The sequence below is a fragment of the Tupaia chinensis genome, unplaced genomic scaffold, assembly GCF_000334495.1.
Source record: "Tupaia chinensis unplaced genomic scaffold, TupChi_1.0 Scaffold000710_1, whole genome shotgun sequence".
Classification (NCBI taxonomy): domain Eukaryota; kingdom Metazoa; phylum Chordata; class Mammalia; order Scandentia; family Tupaiidae; genus Tupaia; species Tupaia belangeri.
Window position 1 is genome coordinate 786,033 of NW_006160234.1, and position 19,863 is coordinate 805,895.

Below are 19,863 nucleotides of genomic sequence, written 5' to 3' on the forward strand. Positions count from 1 at the left end.
TCAAAAGTCGAAAGCCTCATTCAGTTTAAAATTTCTCTTCTTCTACAGTTTAGGTCTGCCTCAGGCTTGGGAGGCCAAGGAGGTGGGCTAGGGAGGCTGTTTTAGTTCATTCTTGTGTTGCTAACAGACATACCTGAAAGTGGGTGATTTATAAAAATAGAGGTTTATGCATTTTCTCCCTGTGTAGCACTTGTGGGTCTGCAGATCTGTGAAGAGGAAAAGCTCTGACCACAGGTCTCTGTTCCAAAGGATGAGATTTGTTAAAGTTGTTAAGAATAAGGCCTACTTTAAGAGATACCAAGTGAAATTTAATAGACGATGAGAGGGTAAAATTGATTACTATGCTCAGAAACACTTGGTGACCCAAGATAAAAAAAATAAGTACAGCACACCCAAATACAGGATTATAGTTTTGTCTGGTTGCTTATGCCCATATAGAAGGGAATATGATAGTCTGTACAGCTAATGCACACAAACTACCAAAATACGGTGTGAAGGTTGGCTTGACAAATGATGCTGTAGCATATTATACTGGCCTGCTGCTGGCTTGCAGGCTTCTCCATAGGTCTGGCATAAACAAGATCTATGAAGGCCAAGTGGAAGTGACTGGAGATGAGTACAATGTAGAACTCATTGATGGTCGGCCTGGTGCCTTCACCTACTGTTTGGATGCAGACCTTGCCAGAACTACCACTGGCAATAAAGTTTTTGGGACCCCAAAGGGAGTGGTGGATGGAGGTTTATTTATCACTCACAGTACCAGATGATTCCCTGGTTACGATTCTGAAAGCAAGAAACTTCATGCAGAAGTACATTGGAAGCACATTATAGCCCAGAACATTGTAAACTATATGTGTTACCTAATAGAAGATGAAGATGCTTATGAGAAGCAATTCTCTCAATACATAAAGAACAATGTAACTCCAGACATGATGAACGAGATGTATAAGAAAGCTCACACTGCTATACGCGAGAACTCAGTCTGTTAAAAGAAGTCCAAGAAAGAAGTTAAAAAGAAGAGGTGGAATTGTCCCCAAATGTCCCTTGCCCAGTAGAAAGACTGAAGTCAAGAAGATTGCAAACTTCTTCAGAGCTCAGGAATGGGCTGCTAAGAGCTAAACCAAACAATTTTCTAAAAAGATATTCCAGATAAAGATACAATTAACAACAAAACAGCAATAAATAAATAAATGTAATAAATATTTAAATAAATGTTTATTCAGCTCAGAGTTTGGAGGTCCAAGACCCTCGGCCACATCTGTTGGGGGTCTTGCAGCATCCTGATCCCATCAGGGGAGTCAGAGCAGAGCAAATGTCCATGAGTTTCTCTACATTGATCTTCTCTCTCCTTTCAAACCCACCAGAACTCAGTCATGGGGCTCCAAACTAATCAGTTAATCAGTCCCAAAGGTTCCAACTTTTGACACTACAACTGAATCAAGTTCACCCTCTTCTTTTGTTCATTTTTGTTTTTGTTATAGGGCATGTGCACTCGCTGAAGAGGAGAGAGACAGAGAGTGTTTGTGTGCACCAGCCCCCACCATTCTCCATTCTCCTTTTGGGATTTTGGGCACAGGTGCTGGGCATGATTTTTAAGCTGCCAAGTCTGGAAACTCAAACTGCAGGTGGCTATGTGGGAATCCAGTGCCTTAACCACCATTCCACCTGCTGGCCCAAAGTTTGACCCTCTTAATCCTGTTAAAATGATTAAGCACATGAGATTTGGAGGGGACATGTTCAAACTGTAGCAGAGGGATTCTTTTGATATGACTTTTCTGATTTTACCACATTCTCTATTTATTAGTTACTGTTTTTAGGCCCTTTGATATTAGAGTAGAGGTCAGACTCATGGTCTAGTGGTTAAGTGTGGGGACATGCTCTGAGCAAACAACACCTGCTCTTTTGGGGTTTGGCAGAACCTTGTAACTTGTCTTTCCCTGACCTTGGCTGCAGACAGAGCAAGGGTAGAAACCCCTAGTAAGGGGTGTTCCAACAGACACATCTCATGGACTTCAAGAAACATCTTGACCCCAATTAGTAAAGTCCAATCACTGCTCTGCCTTTGAAAGGTTCATTAGCCTTCTTTGGGTGTGGTGGTACACTCCTTATGGAGAAGTTTTTTAGCTTCTTCCCCACACCTACAGCTAGACTTCTCTGCATTAGAAAAGAAGATAAGATTTTCTCTTGATGGGATTATCACCAAGGGATACACCTAGCCTGGTATGACTAAACCCTCATATATTTGTTAATTGCTTCTTATTGTCTATAACCTGGCAACCAATCTATGAAGTGTTATGAAACATACATGTGTAATGTCTCCTTGTACTATAAATAAAGACGTCCAGTTCGTCTGGGCGGCACAAGTTGCTTGGGCTACCTAGGCTCAGGCTGCCTGTGTCCATTTCTACTCTATCTCTTTGTCTCATTCTTTCTGCTTCTTCCACAGTAGCACCAAGCCCTGGGGCAGATGACAACAAATAAGAGAACCAGATCTCACATGGCTGTATGCAGTTCGAATCCCAGTCCCATTGGCTTGAAAACATGTCAGGGACATGTGCATGTGTGTCCAAGATCCCAAAGCATGGAAAGGTGGAAGAGAAGGGATTACAGTGTGACCATGCACTACCAAAGGGTGCTTTTTCCCTCTCTCTGTCCCTCTTTGGCAAACACACGCACACCAGCTGGCAACTAAAAAATATATTTAAGTAGAGGAAGGAGAAGTAAGGGACAAAAAAGTCCCTCTGTGATTGTAGAGTTATAACCTGGTGATGCCATGGATCTAAAGCTTGTGTGTGTGTGTATGTGTGTGTGTGTGTATTTGTGTGCGCCAGCCCCCACCAGGGTGCTTCCATCAGTTTAGTGCTTCTCTTCCTGGAAACATTCCTCTGCCTTTCCTGGCATAAATGATGCCGATCACCCATCCACTCCCCTCTGGGTCTGTGACACACCTTTACCCTCTTGTTGAGGTTATCTCACCCTTGGCAGGAACTTTGAGTGAAATCTTATGGCCAGCAAATCAACATGAGCATCAACCAACACTATTCCACAGGGTTAGTAAGTGAGCCCTGGAAAACATACTCCTCAGCCCTTATTTTCAGTAAGCTAAGACTTGTAACTTACTGTAAATACAGCCTCCTTTTTCTTTGCTAGGCCACTCTAGGTACACTTACCTCTGTCTTTTTGGTCAGGATGGGTCAGGCAGTTTGGCATTATGTTGCTCAATCAAGTTCATGGAAATGTGTATTAACTTTTCAGTGGTTCTTTTGAGCTCTCCTTGAGGTGTGGGGTGGGGCTTTCCTTTTCTCCCATGAGCAACAGAAGAATTTACAAACATTTCCAGAGAAAAATCCTCACTGGCTACCTCTTAACTCTCTCAGTGTATCCTTAGCCTCTCTAAGACAATTTGAAAGAGAATGATAAAAGAGCTGGTTTCCCAGTATATTTAGATGTCCCCCAGAAAGTAAGCAACAACGAAGCAGGCGTTTTGGTTTATTTTGGTTATTCCTGTATCATTTGGTTCTAGAAAGAGTATTAGTACATGCTATATGAATAAATAAATGAATAAATTAGAAAGCAGTGTAGCATTTCACTTCAGTATGTATATATGGCACCCATTGTATTGTTCTCAAACTTCGTGGTGTCTGTTGAAACCAAAAAGAAAAAAAGAAAAAAAATCCAAAACAAATAAACAAGAAACCTGAGAAATGTCAAATTTAATCTTCTATTTTATCTATTTTATTTTAAAATTATCTTTACAAAGAGGATAAGTTGAAAGTTGGAAATATGTTTCGTGGTGATATCCAAAAATACATGTGTTTTTCAGGGAGCAAAGGCTATAAATCCAAAGCCAGAAGTTTAGCTAATCTTAGGCAGTCTCGGACGGATGTGAAATTTGGTTTATTTTAGTAATTTGTTCCATTCACTTTCAGATTATAAATTCCAGCTGAAACCTTGATCATCTATAAAAAATGTGCAAAAGTAGAACTTACTAGACTTTGTGGCTCATAGATGAAAAGACACCTTAGGGTAATGCCCCTCTCTCAGATCTCTCTGATACATGTCCATGCCTTTAAAGCACATGTTTTAAAATTTGTTCTGACTTAGCTCATGTTGGAAGTTAAGATTATGAACCAAGTTGGACTTTGAGGAGTCCAAACATCAGCAAAGATGATTCACCAGTGGTGTCACTGGAAAAAAATCTCCTGAAAATTAACTGGACAAGTGGCATTATTTGAAATTATAAATGAGGGATTTTATAAGTAAATTAGAGAATTGTAAATGTAGACACAGAATGGCAATTTTTTTTTTTTTTTTTTTTTTTGTCCCTGGGCTGGCTTTGATCCATTGTTAGTAGTGCCTGGAAAGTGAAGCCAAGAAAGGGTTTAAGACAGATTTCAGTCTCAGGGATATGGTTGATCAGAGCCAGCACATGGCACAGGGTGGGTAGCACACTCCAATTTTTGTTGTGCCCAACTAGTGCTGGAATGTTTGATACTTCAAATTGTTAATTTTGAGGGAATGTGGTTAAAGATAGTAAAGGTAAATCTACTCCATCTCTGAAATCAAAAGCATCACAAATATTAAAGAAAAAGAGTTTGTTGAAAAGGTCTTTGATACAACTAGGACTTACTTTCAACCTAATGATAAAGAATGACAGACAAATTAAGACAATCAGATCAAATGAGGGGAAATACAGAAGGAACATGTACCTCTTTATTTTTTAGCATGTTCTCAGTTCCACAAAGAAAAAGACTCAGACTTGAAGAGCACAAGCAACAATCTTTTTTTTTTTTTTTTAAGGTTTTTGCCAGGGACATGTGTGCACTAACAGAGATAAAGAGAGGGAAAGTGAGAAATCATCTCCCTGAGGAAGAAGACCATGCATGATACCTTCTCCACCATTCTCCTCTCAGGATTTTGGATGTGTACACTCATACACCTCAGGTGATTTTCAAGCACGGGGTCCAGGACTCAAATCATGGTTAACTATGTAGGAGTTCAGCACCTTAACCACCACACTACCTGCTGGCCCCACAACAATCTTTTCCTTGGAATGGCAAACTCTTGGGTGTACACAGGCTTAGGAAGAACCCTGAATTTTATTCTACCCTCACCAAGTGGCAGGGGAGGCAGAATTAAGCCATTTCATGAAGAATAATATTGCTATGACATGGTGAAGAAGGGAAAGTGACAGTCCACTTTGTATCTGCTAATAAATGAGTTGAATTATTAAATGATGTTGCCATATAAAAAGTATCCCATTTATGTGGAATGTGGCACATGGAAAACATGGAGATGTATCATAGAATACAGAACATGGAGGGAGAGCACTGGAGAAAAATACAGTTTCTGGACTATAACTATTGGCGACTGTTGTGCCAACTCATTTTCCTGGCTCTTTCTTTAGCAAATAACAGGCCCAGAAAGAATTCCTTTGCAACAGACTAGTATAGAGTTTAAACAATACATATTAAGGAGGAGGAAAGACACCACATGTGCAAAAGATTGATAATGAATACACATCAGAAGAAGATATATTGAATAGTATAATTGAGAATTTATAATAAACACTTGTCAATGATATCAATAAAATCTCAAAGTGGTGAAACAGCACACCAGAAGAAATACCACCATTAAAAGAATAGTTACTAAGGCAGCAAAAGGAAATGAAAGTAATTTGGACAAATGGAAGAAGGAAATGGAAAGGAAAAAAAAATTCCAGGAATAAAAGTAGCTTTAAGAGCAGGAAAATCAATAAAGTGATTTATAAGACAGATTTTAGAAAATAAGTTAAAATATGATATAAACAAAAAGTTAATTTTTAAAAAAAGAGTTAAACATGTTAAGGAGGGGACCAGTAGATGCCGTAAGGGTTAAGTTATTGGAATCATATATAGTCAACCAGTTTGAGTCTTAGACCCAGTGCCTTAAACTCATCCCTGGCATGTGTGCGTGCATGCTCTAAATCCCAAGAGGAGAAAGGAGGAGAAGGGATTGTAGCATGGCCATCCTCCCCCAGGGGGTGATTTCTTGCTTTCTATTTCTCAGTCTCTCTGTCCAGCACATGCACCCTATAGTAAACATTCTCTTAAAAAAGAGAATTTATATATAATGTATATCTATAACATTATATCTATATCTTTAACATATATATAGAGAGAGTCCCAGATATGGCAGCTTGAAAATCATACGGGGCATGTGTGTATGTGTGTGTGTGTGTGTGTGTGTGTGTGTGTGTGTGTGTGTGTGTATGTGTATGTTGCATCCAAATCCCAAGAGGAAAATGGGAGAGAAGGGATTATGGCATGGCCATCCCTCAAGGGGTGATTTCTTATCCCCCCTCAACCCAGTCTCTGGGAGTACACATGTCCTATGGAAAAATTAAAAAAAAAAACGTTAAAAAAAATGGTATGCACATGAGACAGAGTCCAATCAGTTAAGGGCCAATCATGAGACAGAAACTAGGTAATAATTGAAACTAAAAAATTTAATATAAAAATGATTGACTATAGTAAGAAATTAGAGTAATTGAGGAGTGGCTAGAGTAATTAATTTGCTAGGGCTACCACTTTACAAAGTATGATTTGTAGGTAGTTTAAGCAACAGGTATTTATTACTTTTTAAAATTTGTCTGAAGGCTACAAGTCTGAAATCGAAGTGTTGGAAAGACTACCTTCTTCCAAGGCCTCTCTTCTTGGCTTACACATGGCTATCTTTTCCCTATGTACTCACCTGATTTTCTTTTGGTGTCTGTTTGTGTTCAAATTTTCACTTTTTACAAGGACACCAGTCATATTGAATTAGGACCCACCCTAATGACTTCATTTTAACTTAATTACTTCTTAAAGGTAATTCTTTTTAAAGTACATGAACAAAGATCTTACCTACATGAGCTAGTACCATGGCACAGGGTCCATGCACTGCTCAGGAGAATCGAGGTTTCCCATGGTTATTGCAGTTCAAATCTCTAGGCTGATCAGCCCAAAATGTGCTGTATCCACATGCAAGTGTCCAAGATCCAACAAGCAGGCCGACTGTAAGATCACAATGTCTCTCTGTCCCTCTCATTCTTTCTCTCACACATGTGCGTGTGTGTGTGTACATGCTCTGTCATGAATAAAGGAAAACAGAAAGACCTTACCTCCAAAATCAGTCACATTCTGAGGTACTACGGGTTTAAATTTCAAAATGTGAATTTTGGGAGGATACAGTTGAGTCCATAACAGTTAATAAAGAAAAAAAGAGAGAGAGAGAAACATAAATTACAGATATAAGTATTATAAATAGGGATGAGGTGGATTCCTCAAGGAGTTTAGGTTCCCTAATCTCTGTAAGATCTTTCTCCCCTTGGGAGCCAGCAGTTAGCGTAATGGCTATGTCACTGGACTCCCACGTAGTCGACCGCGGTTCGCGTCCTGGACCCGGTGGCTTAAAACTCACGCCGGGCGCATGTGCGTGCGTGCCCATGATCCCGAGAGGAGAATGGAGGAGAAGGGATTGCGGCGTGACCATCCCCCCTGGGCGGTGATTTCTCGCTTTCTGTCTCTATGTCTCTCTCTGTCTGTTTGGCGAGCGCACGCGCCCTATAGCGAAAATCTCAAAAAAAAAGATCTTTCTCCCCTCCTGCCAGGTCTGACATCCAGACCTTGTGGAGAGGGCATGCTGTGGCTCATTGTAGCAGAATCCACTGAGGCTGTAAAGTTGTCTTCGAGGAGGTGCTGAGCCGAGAGGAATATTCTGGTAGAAGCTTCCCGCAGGAGGCACCATGCAATGCTGCTCCATGGGACTTATTGTGTGCTTCTGTCCATCAAGAGCTGTTGGAACCTGGTGCTGCAGAAACCATATGTACTACTGGAATAGGTCACCACAGAAGCTGCATGTACTGTAAGAGCCCACCTAGATGAGCACACTGGAACCAAGAAGAGAACTCTTTTCTCTAGCGTCTCTCTGGAACCTTCTAATAATATTGTGACACCTGACAGGAGAAATATTTACAGATTCCAGCCTCATTATTGTATAACAGACAGTGAAGGTGAATTTGGAGTCAAAAGGCCATAAATAAATAGGTGGCACAGAAGCCCCAACGTACCTGTACCTACCATTAATGTATCTGAAGAAGAAATGGCAACAAATGAAACAAAAACTATCATAAGAAGGGATGCCTAGATTAGATCTCTTGCAAGGGCTGTCATTTAAGGTCACCAACAAGTTTTATGAATATGTTTCTACATATGTATTCTGTTAAATTCAATTTTTATATGCAGAAGAGTTCTATGAAGTTGAACATATTACTATTTAAGAAAATACTAGTTATATTTTCTGTGCAAGGAAAGGGAAAATGTGGTTGAGGAAGTTAGCAGTTAAGTCCTCAAACTTTATGACTTGCCTTGGGCAAGCCACTGGCACTGACTTTTCTTTCTTTCTTTCTTTTTAATTTTAAAGAATCATTTATATATTTAATTCCATTTGTTGATATTATTATTTTTTAATTTGATGAGCAATAGAAAGGGGGGGAGAAAGAGAGAGAGAGAGAGAGAAGGCAAGCATGAAAGCAAGCTGCGAGGTCCAGTACTCACACAGGGTTGGCCATGTGTGAGTCCAGTGCCTTAACCACCACGCCACCTACTGGCCCCGACACTGGGTCATTCTAGGTAGCATGTATTTATGGAATAAAGAGATACCAGGGCGAGGGACCAGCAGATAGTGTAACAGTTACGTCGCTGGACTCCCACATAGTCCACCACGGTTTGAGTCCCAGACCCCACTGGCTTAAAAGTCACACCAGGTGTGTGTGTGTGTGTGTGTGTGTGTGTGTGCATGCCCAAGATCCTGGGAGGAGAATAGAGGAGAAGGGATTGTAGCATGTCCATCCTCTCTGGGGGAAGTTTTCTCACTTTCTATCTCTTAGTCTTTCTCTGTCTCTGTGGTGAGTGCACATGCCCTATAGCAAAAATCTCTCTCTCTCTCTCAAAGAAAAAGAGATATCAGGGTATAAGCACTAATGTACACTCAGTTACTCAACATATTTTTTGCTCTATCTTAAAATCAGTTGAGGAACTCTCTCAGCAAACTAACATTATTTATGTCTATAACGGTATCATTATTTCTATCTCTAGCTCTATATGAATTTGATTACTAGACTGCTATGGGCAAATTTCCCAGTATGTTTGCATATTTAAACCCCATTCTCCATTGTATTCCTATTGCCCAGAACAGGACCACAGTGTGATGTTCCCTCTCAGGCATTATATATGCAGTTTTTAAAGTTAGACCTGGCTTCAAAGCTCAGGTCTAGAAGTAATGAGTTGAGTAAGCATGAAAAAATTAGTCAAGAACTGGCCACATAGCCTTGTGTTTAAGGGAACCAGATCACGTAGTTGGTCATAGTTTAAATCCTGGCCCTGGCAGGTTGAAAAACATGCTAAGCACATGTGCATACATTTCCCAAATCTTGATTGGGTGAATGAAGAAAGAGAAGAGAAGAGATTGTTGTGGGACCATATCATATTGGGAGTTGCTTTCTCCTTAACCCTCTTTCTTTGTCTCTCTGTGGGTGCACATACCCTCGCGCACCATTTGTAGATGGGAATATAGGTAGTTTGAGAACCAGTGTATACTCTTTGGTTCATGCTGCAAATCTTTTGAGTCAGAATTAATGTTAATAAGGGTTTATGTGTTAAAAATTACAGCTAAAAACTGAAGTATAGGCCTAAGATAATTTTAGATTTGATATTTTTAGAACTTGTCAAATTCGAATTGTTGACAAAACCGGTAAACATTATGTGTGAATATAAATATTCAAGTAACTGATTCTTATCCATGCTTTATTTTTACCAGGATGAAGCTGTATAATTTAAAATATATAACCTTGAGGTATTTCTAAATTTTGTGTATAACAGAAGTATATACTTTAATAAACTCATTTTGATACTTTAAAAAAAAATGTAGTGTGAGCAAAGGCAATAATGAGTCTTAATAATTTACCATGGTGTGTGGAGTGGGCAGGTGGTATGGTGGTTAAAGATGCTGGATTCCAACATGGCTGACCATGGGTCAAGGCCCCGGCTGACCATGGTTCAAGTCCCAGATCTGACAGCTTGCTTTCTCGCTTACCTTCTCTCTCTCTTGCTCTGTCTCCCTCTGATCAAATTAAAGTAAATAATAAATAAAGTTTAAAAAATTATTGTTTTGGGCCAGCAGGTGACCTGGGGGTTAAGGTCCTTGACTCCCACATGACTGACCATGGTTCAAGTCCTGGACCTGGTGGCTTGCTTTTTTGCTTCCCCTTTCTCTCTCTCTGTCTATCTCTGGTCAATTTTTAAAAAAATAATAATGATAATAAATAAAATTAATTAATTTTAAAAATTTACCATGGTGTTTAGTACATGATAGTTCCTCATAGAAGATAAATTCTCAAATGTGATGGTAGAAACTATCTTATCTACATGAAGTTCGGAAGTGAAAAATGGTTTCTGAGCATTCTTGCTACCCGTGTAACTGATAATATAGCCCTTGATCTCAATACATACATTTTGCTTTCTTTGTAAGGTTAGAAGCATTTTAACATGGCTTAAATATTGAAATGTACTTTACAAAAAACCACCAATGAAGCAATTGAAAAGAGAACATAACTTTGTAGAGAAAAAGAAAAGGGATTTTGTGTGTATGTGTGTACATAATGTGCATATGCATGATATTTTTGACAGGTGTATGTGGGGAGGGGGAGGTTGGAGGGTGCGAGTCAAGTAGATTATGGCTAGAGAAAGCAAATTTCCTTCTACCTTATAAAATCAAGAGAGTAGTTTGGTGTGCGATTAGGATTTGTATGTGTGTGTATGTTTAAAAAGTTTATTCATTTATTTCTTTCATGAGGTATAGATAGATTTAGATAGATATATTGTATTTTGGGGAAAGCCAAGATAGAAAAAAACACATCATGGCTTTCCCAACAACCTAATAGATATAGTAAGAGAGGTAGTGAGAGAGATAGAGAGAGAGAGAGAGAGAGAGAGATAGGCACCCTCTACAGGGTCTCCATACCATGATCCACTCCCAGTATCAGCTGACCTAGACCACAAGTGTGCTCATTCAGTGACTTTGGGGAGGTCCTGGTGTGTGGCAACCAGGACTTTCTCATGCAGGTTCAGCTGCACTATACCACCACTTGGCCCCTGTTTCTGTTTATTTACTCAACACACAGCCTTTCTGGGAATTTCTAGAGACTAGAAAGTGAAATATCTCTAAGGGGACTTCAGCATCAAGAAAGTCATCCTGTTGGACAGGAAAGGAATGAATAAAGATGAAATAAGTTATTTGTTTCATGTACAACCAGGGCACTAATATCAATATCATGCTTTTTAAAAATTAAGATTGCTAATGTAATTCTGTGTCATCAGGATTTTTATGGTACATGTGTGGAGAGAGAGACATTGTGGATGACACTGTTATTTTTCTATACTTCAGTATCCTTTCCTTCCTTCATCATCACCTTCAGAACTCCTACTTCATTTGAGGATGTAGTATGAAAAATACTTATATTTTAAGCCATTCTTGCAATTAAGGCTGGCCATGTGAGATGGTCCTGACCCATAAGATGTGCATTTGTGCATCTGTTGAGTATGTTTTAAAAAGCTTTCACTTTCTTGATAACAGGGGACAGAATATGGGTGCCCCCCTTTTCCCATTGTTCTATCCTTGATCACAATGCTTGGAGCTGCAGTATCCAGCTTGTAATCATCAGGTGTCAAACCCAAGGATTCAAAAGTCTGATATCATGGTGGCATTGTGTCATAGCAGAGCCAACAGTAATCACCCACCCTTAGACTTTTCGTTGTGTGATAAAAGTGTATTCTTCTGGCTTAAGCTGGTATCAGTTGATTTCTCTGACCCTTGTAATCTAATGCATTTCTAAACAATACTATTGACAAACAGGTTTTGTGTAGTGATTACTTTTTTCTTAACGGCATTGAGATTGGGTTTGCCCTGTAGCACAGAGCTCTATGCACAAGGAGCTGGGTTTCACTTGGAAGAATGTGGTTCAGATCAGTCCTGGTGGCTTGAAAAAAATGCTGGGCAAATGTGTGTGTGTGCTCAAAATTTTGATGGGATGGAGAATTGGAGGAAAAAGGATTACAGTATGACCATGCCCTATTGGGGGATATTTCTCTCTCTCTCTCTCATAAATTCCCTATGCCAATAAAAAAATGAAGCAGTGACCAGATAATGGAAGGTCTTGTAATGTGGGTAGAACTGTGTGGGTTTTGGGTGGCAAATCAAAAGAGTTTAAAAAGAGAAGTAATCTGGTCAGACTTGAATTTTAAAGAGATCCCTCCATATGCAGTGTGAAGGATAGTTGAGAAGGAACAAGACTGATGAGGGGATGATGAGGTAAAAGACTTGTGGAGATGCAGGAGAAAGATGACTTTTCCTATGAACAAGACTGAAGACAGTGGAGATGAAGGGAAGTGGAGATGTGAGAGACATATAGAAGTAGGTACAACAAGACTTAATAATTGATCAGAGAAGGGAAGGGTAATAGAATGAGTAAAGGATGATGCAGGTTTATAAAATGGGTTAAGTGAGTAGACCATGGTGACTTTGCTAGCACAGGAACAATAGAAACTAGACTAAGTGTGAAATTCTTGTTTGTACATCATCTGACTGAAGGGCTTCTGGGAAATTTATATGGTGATGGCACATATATTGTTATATATGATTGCTGTATACATGGATTTAGTCCTTAAGAGAAAGCTGTAAGCCAAATTGATATGTGGGAAGTCCCAGCACTGAGAGATTAAAGCCAAGAAAGAATATCCAGTTATGGGCCGATGGTGGCGACAGTGGTAAAACACAGCACTCTGTAAGGCTGACCCCCATGGGTTCTGGAGCTCTGGGCTTGCAAGTGAAGACCTCTCTGAATATGCTGCATGTGTGCTCAGGATCCAGGGCTGGCTGAGATTGGGTTGAATCACAACTTCAAGACTCTGATGAAGTTGCTGTTTCTCTGGTCTCTGTTTCTTTCTTTCTCTTTCTTTCTCTCTCTTTCTTTCTTTCTTTCTTTCTTTCTCACCCATTGAGAAATAAATAAAACTTAAAAAAGAAGAATGGTAAAGAGAAAAGAGTGCTTAGTTTTGGGGTACATCAATATTTGAAAGACAAAGAGTCTGCAAATTGACTAATAATAGCCAAATATGTAGAAAGAAAACAAAATTTCTGGAGGAAAAAAGTTGTCATCAGCATAATATGATTCAAAGTGGGCCAATAACCGTAGTGCTGGAATGCATGTTTGATTTAACCGCAAGAAGGTTTCTGGTGCCTTTAATGAGAATACTTTTGGGGGAATGCTCATGTAGTAGTTAGTTGCTGATCTGAGACTTGAAGCCAGGTCTTTCTAACTTTAAATCCACAGATACAGTGCATGAGAGGAAACATCTCATTGCACTTAGCTTTCAAATTCAATCAGCAAATGTCATCAGATCTCCAAGAGATTTTTAATAAAAGTAATATTCTTTAATATGAAGATGAAAATAGTTTCCGAACCAGTGTCATTATGTCTGGAAATAGAATCCTTATTGATGTAAAAGGATGAGTAATACTACAATTTGCTTCAGGATCCATGTCATGGATCCATCTGAATGCTAAGTCTATTCCACTTAAGTTTCTTTTTGATATTTTAAAAACAGAAGTCAAAGAAGATTCACATTATAGTCTCATGCAGGGAAAAGGATGGAGCACCACGCTGCCAGAAGAGGTGATATTTGAGCAGAGACCTGATGGCAGTGAGGAACAAATGCCTTCACATACTCAGGGTAGGCACTTGTGCAGAGGAAACAGCAAATGCAAAGGCCCAAATAGAAAGGGTTTATCAAAAGGAAGGTGACCCAGGAGGGCCTTAGAGCTGGAGACTTAATTCTTTAGTAGAACCATCCAAAAGTCTCAAAGGATATAATTTTCAGCAAGGTTTTTTTTTGTAATTAAAAATATATATTTATATTGCTAGAGGGTTCAAGCACCCAACAGAGAGAGAGAAAGAAAAAAAGAGAGAGAGAGAGAGAGAGACATAACCATTCCCATGGGGGATAGTTATGCCACAATTCTTTTTCCATTTCTTCCTCCTTTTGGGATTTTGGGCATGTATGCACATGCATCCAGTATGCTTTTCAAGCTACCATGTGTGGGACTTGAACTGTTCTATCAGTCATGTGATCCAGCTACTTTAACCATTCAACACTGGCTGGCCTTCTTTTTACAATTTTAAAAAATCACTTTTGCAACAAAACCTCACAGATAAGGTGCAAGTACAGTCTAGTATTTCTTCCCTTTGAGTCACTATTACAATAGACTATATAAATAAATAAATAAAATGAATTAGCATAGTAATACTTACCAAAATTAGGATTACAATATATATTAAACTTCTTTTATAGAAACTCAGTAAGTATTTGTTGATTAAGTGAATGAAATGTACTTATTTTCTTAGAAAGACTTAAAATCATCACACATTTGATTCAGGGAGTAAAATCTGGATGTAATGTTTCTGGTGTCCTACCTGCAATATCATAAAATTCAGCATTATTATTTTGTGTTATTATTATTATTTTATTTTTAAAATAATTATTTATTTAATTTTATTTATTTATTTTAATAATTTGACCAGAGAGACACTGAGAGAGAGAGAGGGGGAAAGTGAGAAAACAAGTCATCAGGTTTGGGACTCGAACCATTGTCGGCCATGATGGTGTCCAGCATTCTTACCACCATGCCACCAGCTGGCCCACTTTCACGTTATTTTTAAAAAATATGTTAGAATGATGGTGTACTGCCTTAGTGGATTTTTCTAATAACATATTTGTTTTTATATAATAATTTTATTAGTTTATAGAAATCACTGGCAATACAGTAAATGCTAAATACTTTGCTAATAAAACTTTGTCTATGAACTTATTTAAAATAAAAAAGACTTAAATGTAATTTTTATTAGCGATTCAGGTACCACTGACAAAATGTTATTTGAAGATGTGGTTAAAAGTTCTTCATATCTCCAATTCATTTGTCTTAATATTGCTTCTAAGTGACTAAACATATTTATATCTGTTATTTTCTACTTGATCCTTTAATTCAATTTTTAATTTCATATTTTTCTTTTAGAAAAATAAATCAATATTAGTAAAAGACTTGTAGCACTAATATGAAAAATAGGATTTTTCATATTATAGTTAACGCTATCAATTGTCTAAGTAGATTACTAAGTAATTGAATAGATTAGAAGTGGTGCATTTCATTGATGATCTCATACACTATTACATCAAACCTGTACTTTATAATGCAAGCAGTTTCTTTCATGTATTATCTTGGTTGTCAATGTGGGCACTGTGTATTACTGTACCAAGTAAGACCTGTAATGATAGCTATGACCTTTCTTGTGCTGAAATGCTGTAGTTGAATTTTATTTAATGATCTTTTTTTTTTCTTTTTGGAGAGATTTTCACTGTAGGGCACGTGTGCTCACCAGACAGACAGAGAGAGACAGAGAGACAGAAAGCGAGAAATCACCCCCCAGGGGGGATGGTCACGCCACAATCCCTTCTCCTCCATTCTCCTCTCGGGATCTTGGGCACGCATGCACACACGCCCGATGTAGGTTTTAAGCCACTGGGTCCGGGACGTGAGCCGCGGTCGACTACGTGGGAATCCAGCGACATAGCCATTACGCTAACTGCTGGTTCTCTACTTAATAATATTCTTGAGAATGAGGCTCTGTTAGGCTCAAAGCATTGATTTTTAAGTCATGATCTCCTAGAACTGATTCATTGAAATAATCATTATTTTGGTTGTTTCTATGGAGTGAAGATTAACTTATGGTAAGATTCAGCAGTCCAGGCATGTCTAGGTGTCTCAGCTGGGCATGCCTGGCTAAGATGGAGTACCTGTCTTGAAAACTGTGTATCACTGCCACATATGTCAATGCAAGGAGCAAGAGGATGAAAGCATGAACAAATAGAAAATGATATTGCAAGTAAAAAAACAACAACAAAACAACTGTCGATAGAGCTCTAATCTGCTCTCGTCACTGATTATAGTTCCTCATGCTATCTGACGAAGTTTTTGTCTCGTCACAGATGTAGTTTTTATTCTTAAGACACGTTATTCTTAAGACGTGAATAACTGTGGAAAATCAGTGATATTTTTCTAGAGCATTTCCAGTGTCTTCATAACTGTTACGACATTACTTCAATGATATTATTGCAGTACTTGCAGCTGCTACCCCAACAAGGACATGTCTAATTCCTTGTTAAATATAACAGAAAAATCCATCAGCATAGTCATTATGTTTGTTAGGAATTCGATTTGTCTACCTAACTTTTTTCAGATGGTCTGTAATGGCTTCCTATTTTGGCAACTGTGCCATGTTTTTATCTAGAGATAATGCAGATATATTGCCCATCTTGAAAACATCAGGTGGTCCTGATCTAGATTAGTCTACTGACTCTTTCAGGGCATTGGAGTAACTAATTTCATTGGATGGGCATCCTTTTACTCATTTGTGTGCCTATCATCTAAGGCTACTGTGAAGTTTAAATGGTTAATGTGTTAAAGACCTTCACACGGGGACCAGCAGTTGGCATAATGGCTATGTCACTGGACTCCCATGTAGTTGACCACGGTTCGAGTCCCAGACACAGTGGTTTAAACCCACACTGGACATGTGTGCATGCATGCCCAAGATCCCAAGAGGAGAAAGGAGGAGAAGGGATTGCAGCATGGCATCCTTGCTAGGGGATGATTTCTTGCTTTCTGTCTCGTCTCTGTTTCTGTCTTTCTGGAAGTGCACACGCCCTATAACAAAAACCTCTCAAAAAATTTTTTAAAAAAACGAGCTTCACACAATTTCTGGCACAGAGTAGGCACTAAATAAATACTAACAATGAGTTCTAAATATTATTAAATGTGTAAGTACTAAGTGCTATATGTGTTGAGTTCACTAATACAAAGCAAAATACTTTTCAGTTTTGTGCACTTTCAGTTGGGACTGAAGCTGTTCAATGAACTATTCTGTTTCCTCCATTTGTTTCTAACTCATGTCCTGATTTGTATAGGTATTCTAAACCATATTTGAAGGCTGCCTTTTGAATAAGCCATACCTGTGTCTTATTCTTACAAGCATTAGTGTAACAGGTTAGTGTCAATGAGTATACATCTCTCTGTCTTGACTGCAGGGTATCTCTTGCAGTCTTCTAATGGTAGCAACTAGACCTAAACCCTGAAAGTCATGCTTAGTGCAGCGCCTATCAGTTGGCTTTGTAAACCAGCCACAAACATCAGGCTTCTAATTCAAGGGCTTAAAGGAGGGTGAATATTTTAAAGTGCAAAGGCCTTGAATATGGCAAATATGGGTTCATTTATTATCATCACAAAGCATCTAAAATTTGTGGTAAGAAACTAAACTGTGTTAATGAAGTGGACCAGGTCTGTCTCTGGGATTAATAGTTCTTAATCTTTTTGGAAGCACAGTAAGTTTTATTTATTTATTTGTTTTTTATTATTTCAATATTGCTATAGAGTGCATGTGCTCACCAGAGAGAGGGGGGGGGGAGAGAGAGAGGGAGAAAGAGAAATCACCCCGGTGGGGTGGAGGGGGAAATGGCCATGCCATGATCCCTTCACCTCCATTTTCCTCTCAGGATTTTAAACATGCATAAGAATGCAGCATGTTTTTCAAGCTGCCACATCCAGGACTTGGAGTACAAAGTTGCCATGTGGGATCCAGTGCCTTAACCACCGCGCCACCTGCTTGTGTTTTGTGTCAAGATATTCTATAGCCTCATATTTATTTCATAAATTTAAAGATAGATCAAAATTTATTTGGTTTTAAGAATTCAATACTGAGACCAGCACATAGTGTTATGGTTATGTTGCTAGACTCCCACGTAGTCGACCACAGTTCGATTCCCAGGTCTAGCAACTTAAAACTTAAGTCAGGTGGCTATGCGTGCATGCTCAAAATCTGGAGAAGACGATGGAGGAAAAGGGATTGCGGCACAGCCATCCCCCCAGGAGATGATTTCTCACTTTCTGTCTCTCTGGTGAGCACAAGTGCCCTATAGTAAAAATCTCTCTAAAAGAAAAAATAATTCAATGCTATCCATTGGTTAGTTGATCACAGCTGATCTAGGTATTACAAAATGAGCCTTGGGAATCATTGTCTAATTTGTAACTCACCATATACACTTATAAAAGAAAAAAGTAAAAATAAATACATCAATTTTACTATCATATCTAGATTTCATTTACCTCTGGACCCAGCCAGATTCATACATAACAGCTTGAAATAAAATAGGCATATTTCTGTGTTACAAGGGAACAAATGATCATAGAAGTAATACAGAGAAAAAGCATGAGATTAAACATTGATACTTTTTATAGTCAAACTCATACCAAGTCATGAGAGTTCTCCTTTAGAGTGTAGTTGAAAGAACTTACCTATGAAAAGGCTGTTAAAGACATGGAGAGAGAAAGCTAAGAAAGGAGATGTTGGTTGGAAAGAAGGATGAGACTACAATGACTGACCTAGTACAAAGACCTTTTAAGTTCAAGGGATGAACAAAGTGTTTCTCTTCCTACCTCCATAAATCATGTCTGACCTGTTCAAGCCTGATTCTCTGACTAGGGCAGAGTAGAGGTCACCCTGACACAAATGCACGAACAGGAGGCCCCTGCAGATTTATTTAAGTTGGGAAGATTCTGGTTTTTGTTCTTTCTTTCCTCCTTTTTTCTGGACTCATATTGGAATGCCCTGAGGAGTCTTGGATATGTACCAAGAACCAGCAGGGGACAACTAAACTTAATATGATCAAAACAAACCCAGGCTTATTAGCTAACAATCCAAATTTACACCAGAATTTTTGTTTAAAGTTTCTTTCTTTCTTTGGAGGGTGGGGAGAGAAAACTCTGACTAGGTCCCTGTGACACAGTCTATTCACAGCCTCAGCCAGCCTGAAGCACGTGCATGTATGTGCCCCCAACATGTATAGGGAGACCATGGGACATGAACCTTGGACTTTTTCCACATGGTCCAGCATTGCAGAGCATCGAATTATGGCTGTGCCATTGGCTGTACATCAGAATTTTACCACCTAGCTGTTTCTGTGTGGACATATGTAATTTATATGTTATTATGTAACATACTTAATAAGTGTAAATGGTTTTGTTTGGTTACTGTTAACTTTGCTCAATTTCTAAATGCCTAAGAGGCCAATTTTGACATGCTCATCAAGGAAATCTTTTAAGACTTTTTTCTTACTTGTTTATGAATTGTTTTAAAAGTCATGTTTAACTTCAGCTTATTATTTTTCCTATTTTTTTCTAAAGTTACCTCTCTTTGAAGTTTATTTTTACAGGCATCTATAAGCTTCAACCACTTTTTAGCTGTATTTATAAAAATGACCAAATACACCTTTGAAACAATAAGTGCAATTTCTTTACTTCTTTACTTCAATAAACAAATAAGCAAACAAAACAAGTCAAAACAAAACAAAAATAAAAATCCAAAACTCCCAACTCAGTCAAATGAATTTCTTTTAAGTATTTCTTTAATATAATTTTTCATTTAATACACATTTGGAACAAGCTAGCTCACAAGGAGAATTTTTAAAGAAAGTTTCAGTATGTGAGCTGAAGTGGAAACTCTTGCTATCTTAATACTTTTTTGGACACAAAAGCTATTAATTTAACACTATTAGCCTTACAAAAGCTATTAATTTAACACTATTAGCCTTATTGTAGTTCAAAACATCTGCACTTCTCTCAGAAGATCCCATAGTTCATAAGTCTTGTAGGAATATGTCTTATGAGAAGGAAACAATT

The 19,863-nt window shown here is 38.5% G+C and overlaps 1 pseudogene; it reads left to right on the forward strand.

Annotated features, from left to right (window-relative positions):
• The first annotated feature begins 250 nt into the window (after positions 1–250).
• LOC114010097 (60S ribosomal protein L5 pseudogene) lies at positions 251–989 on the forward strand (annotated as a pseudogene).
• Positions 990–19,863: the final 18,874 nt, after the last annotated feature.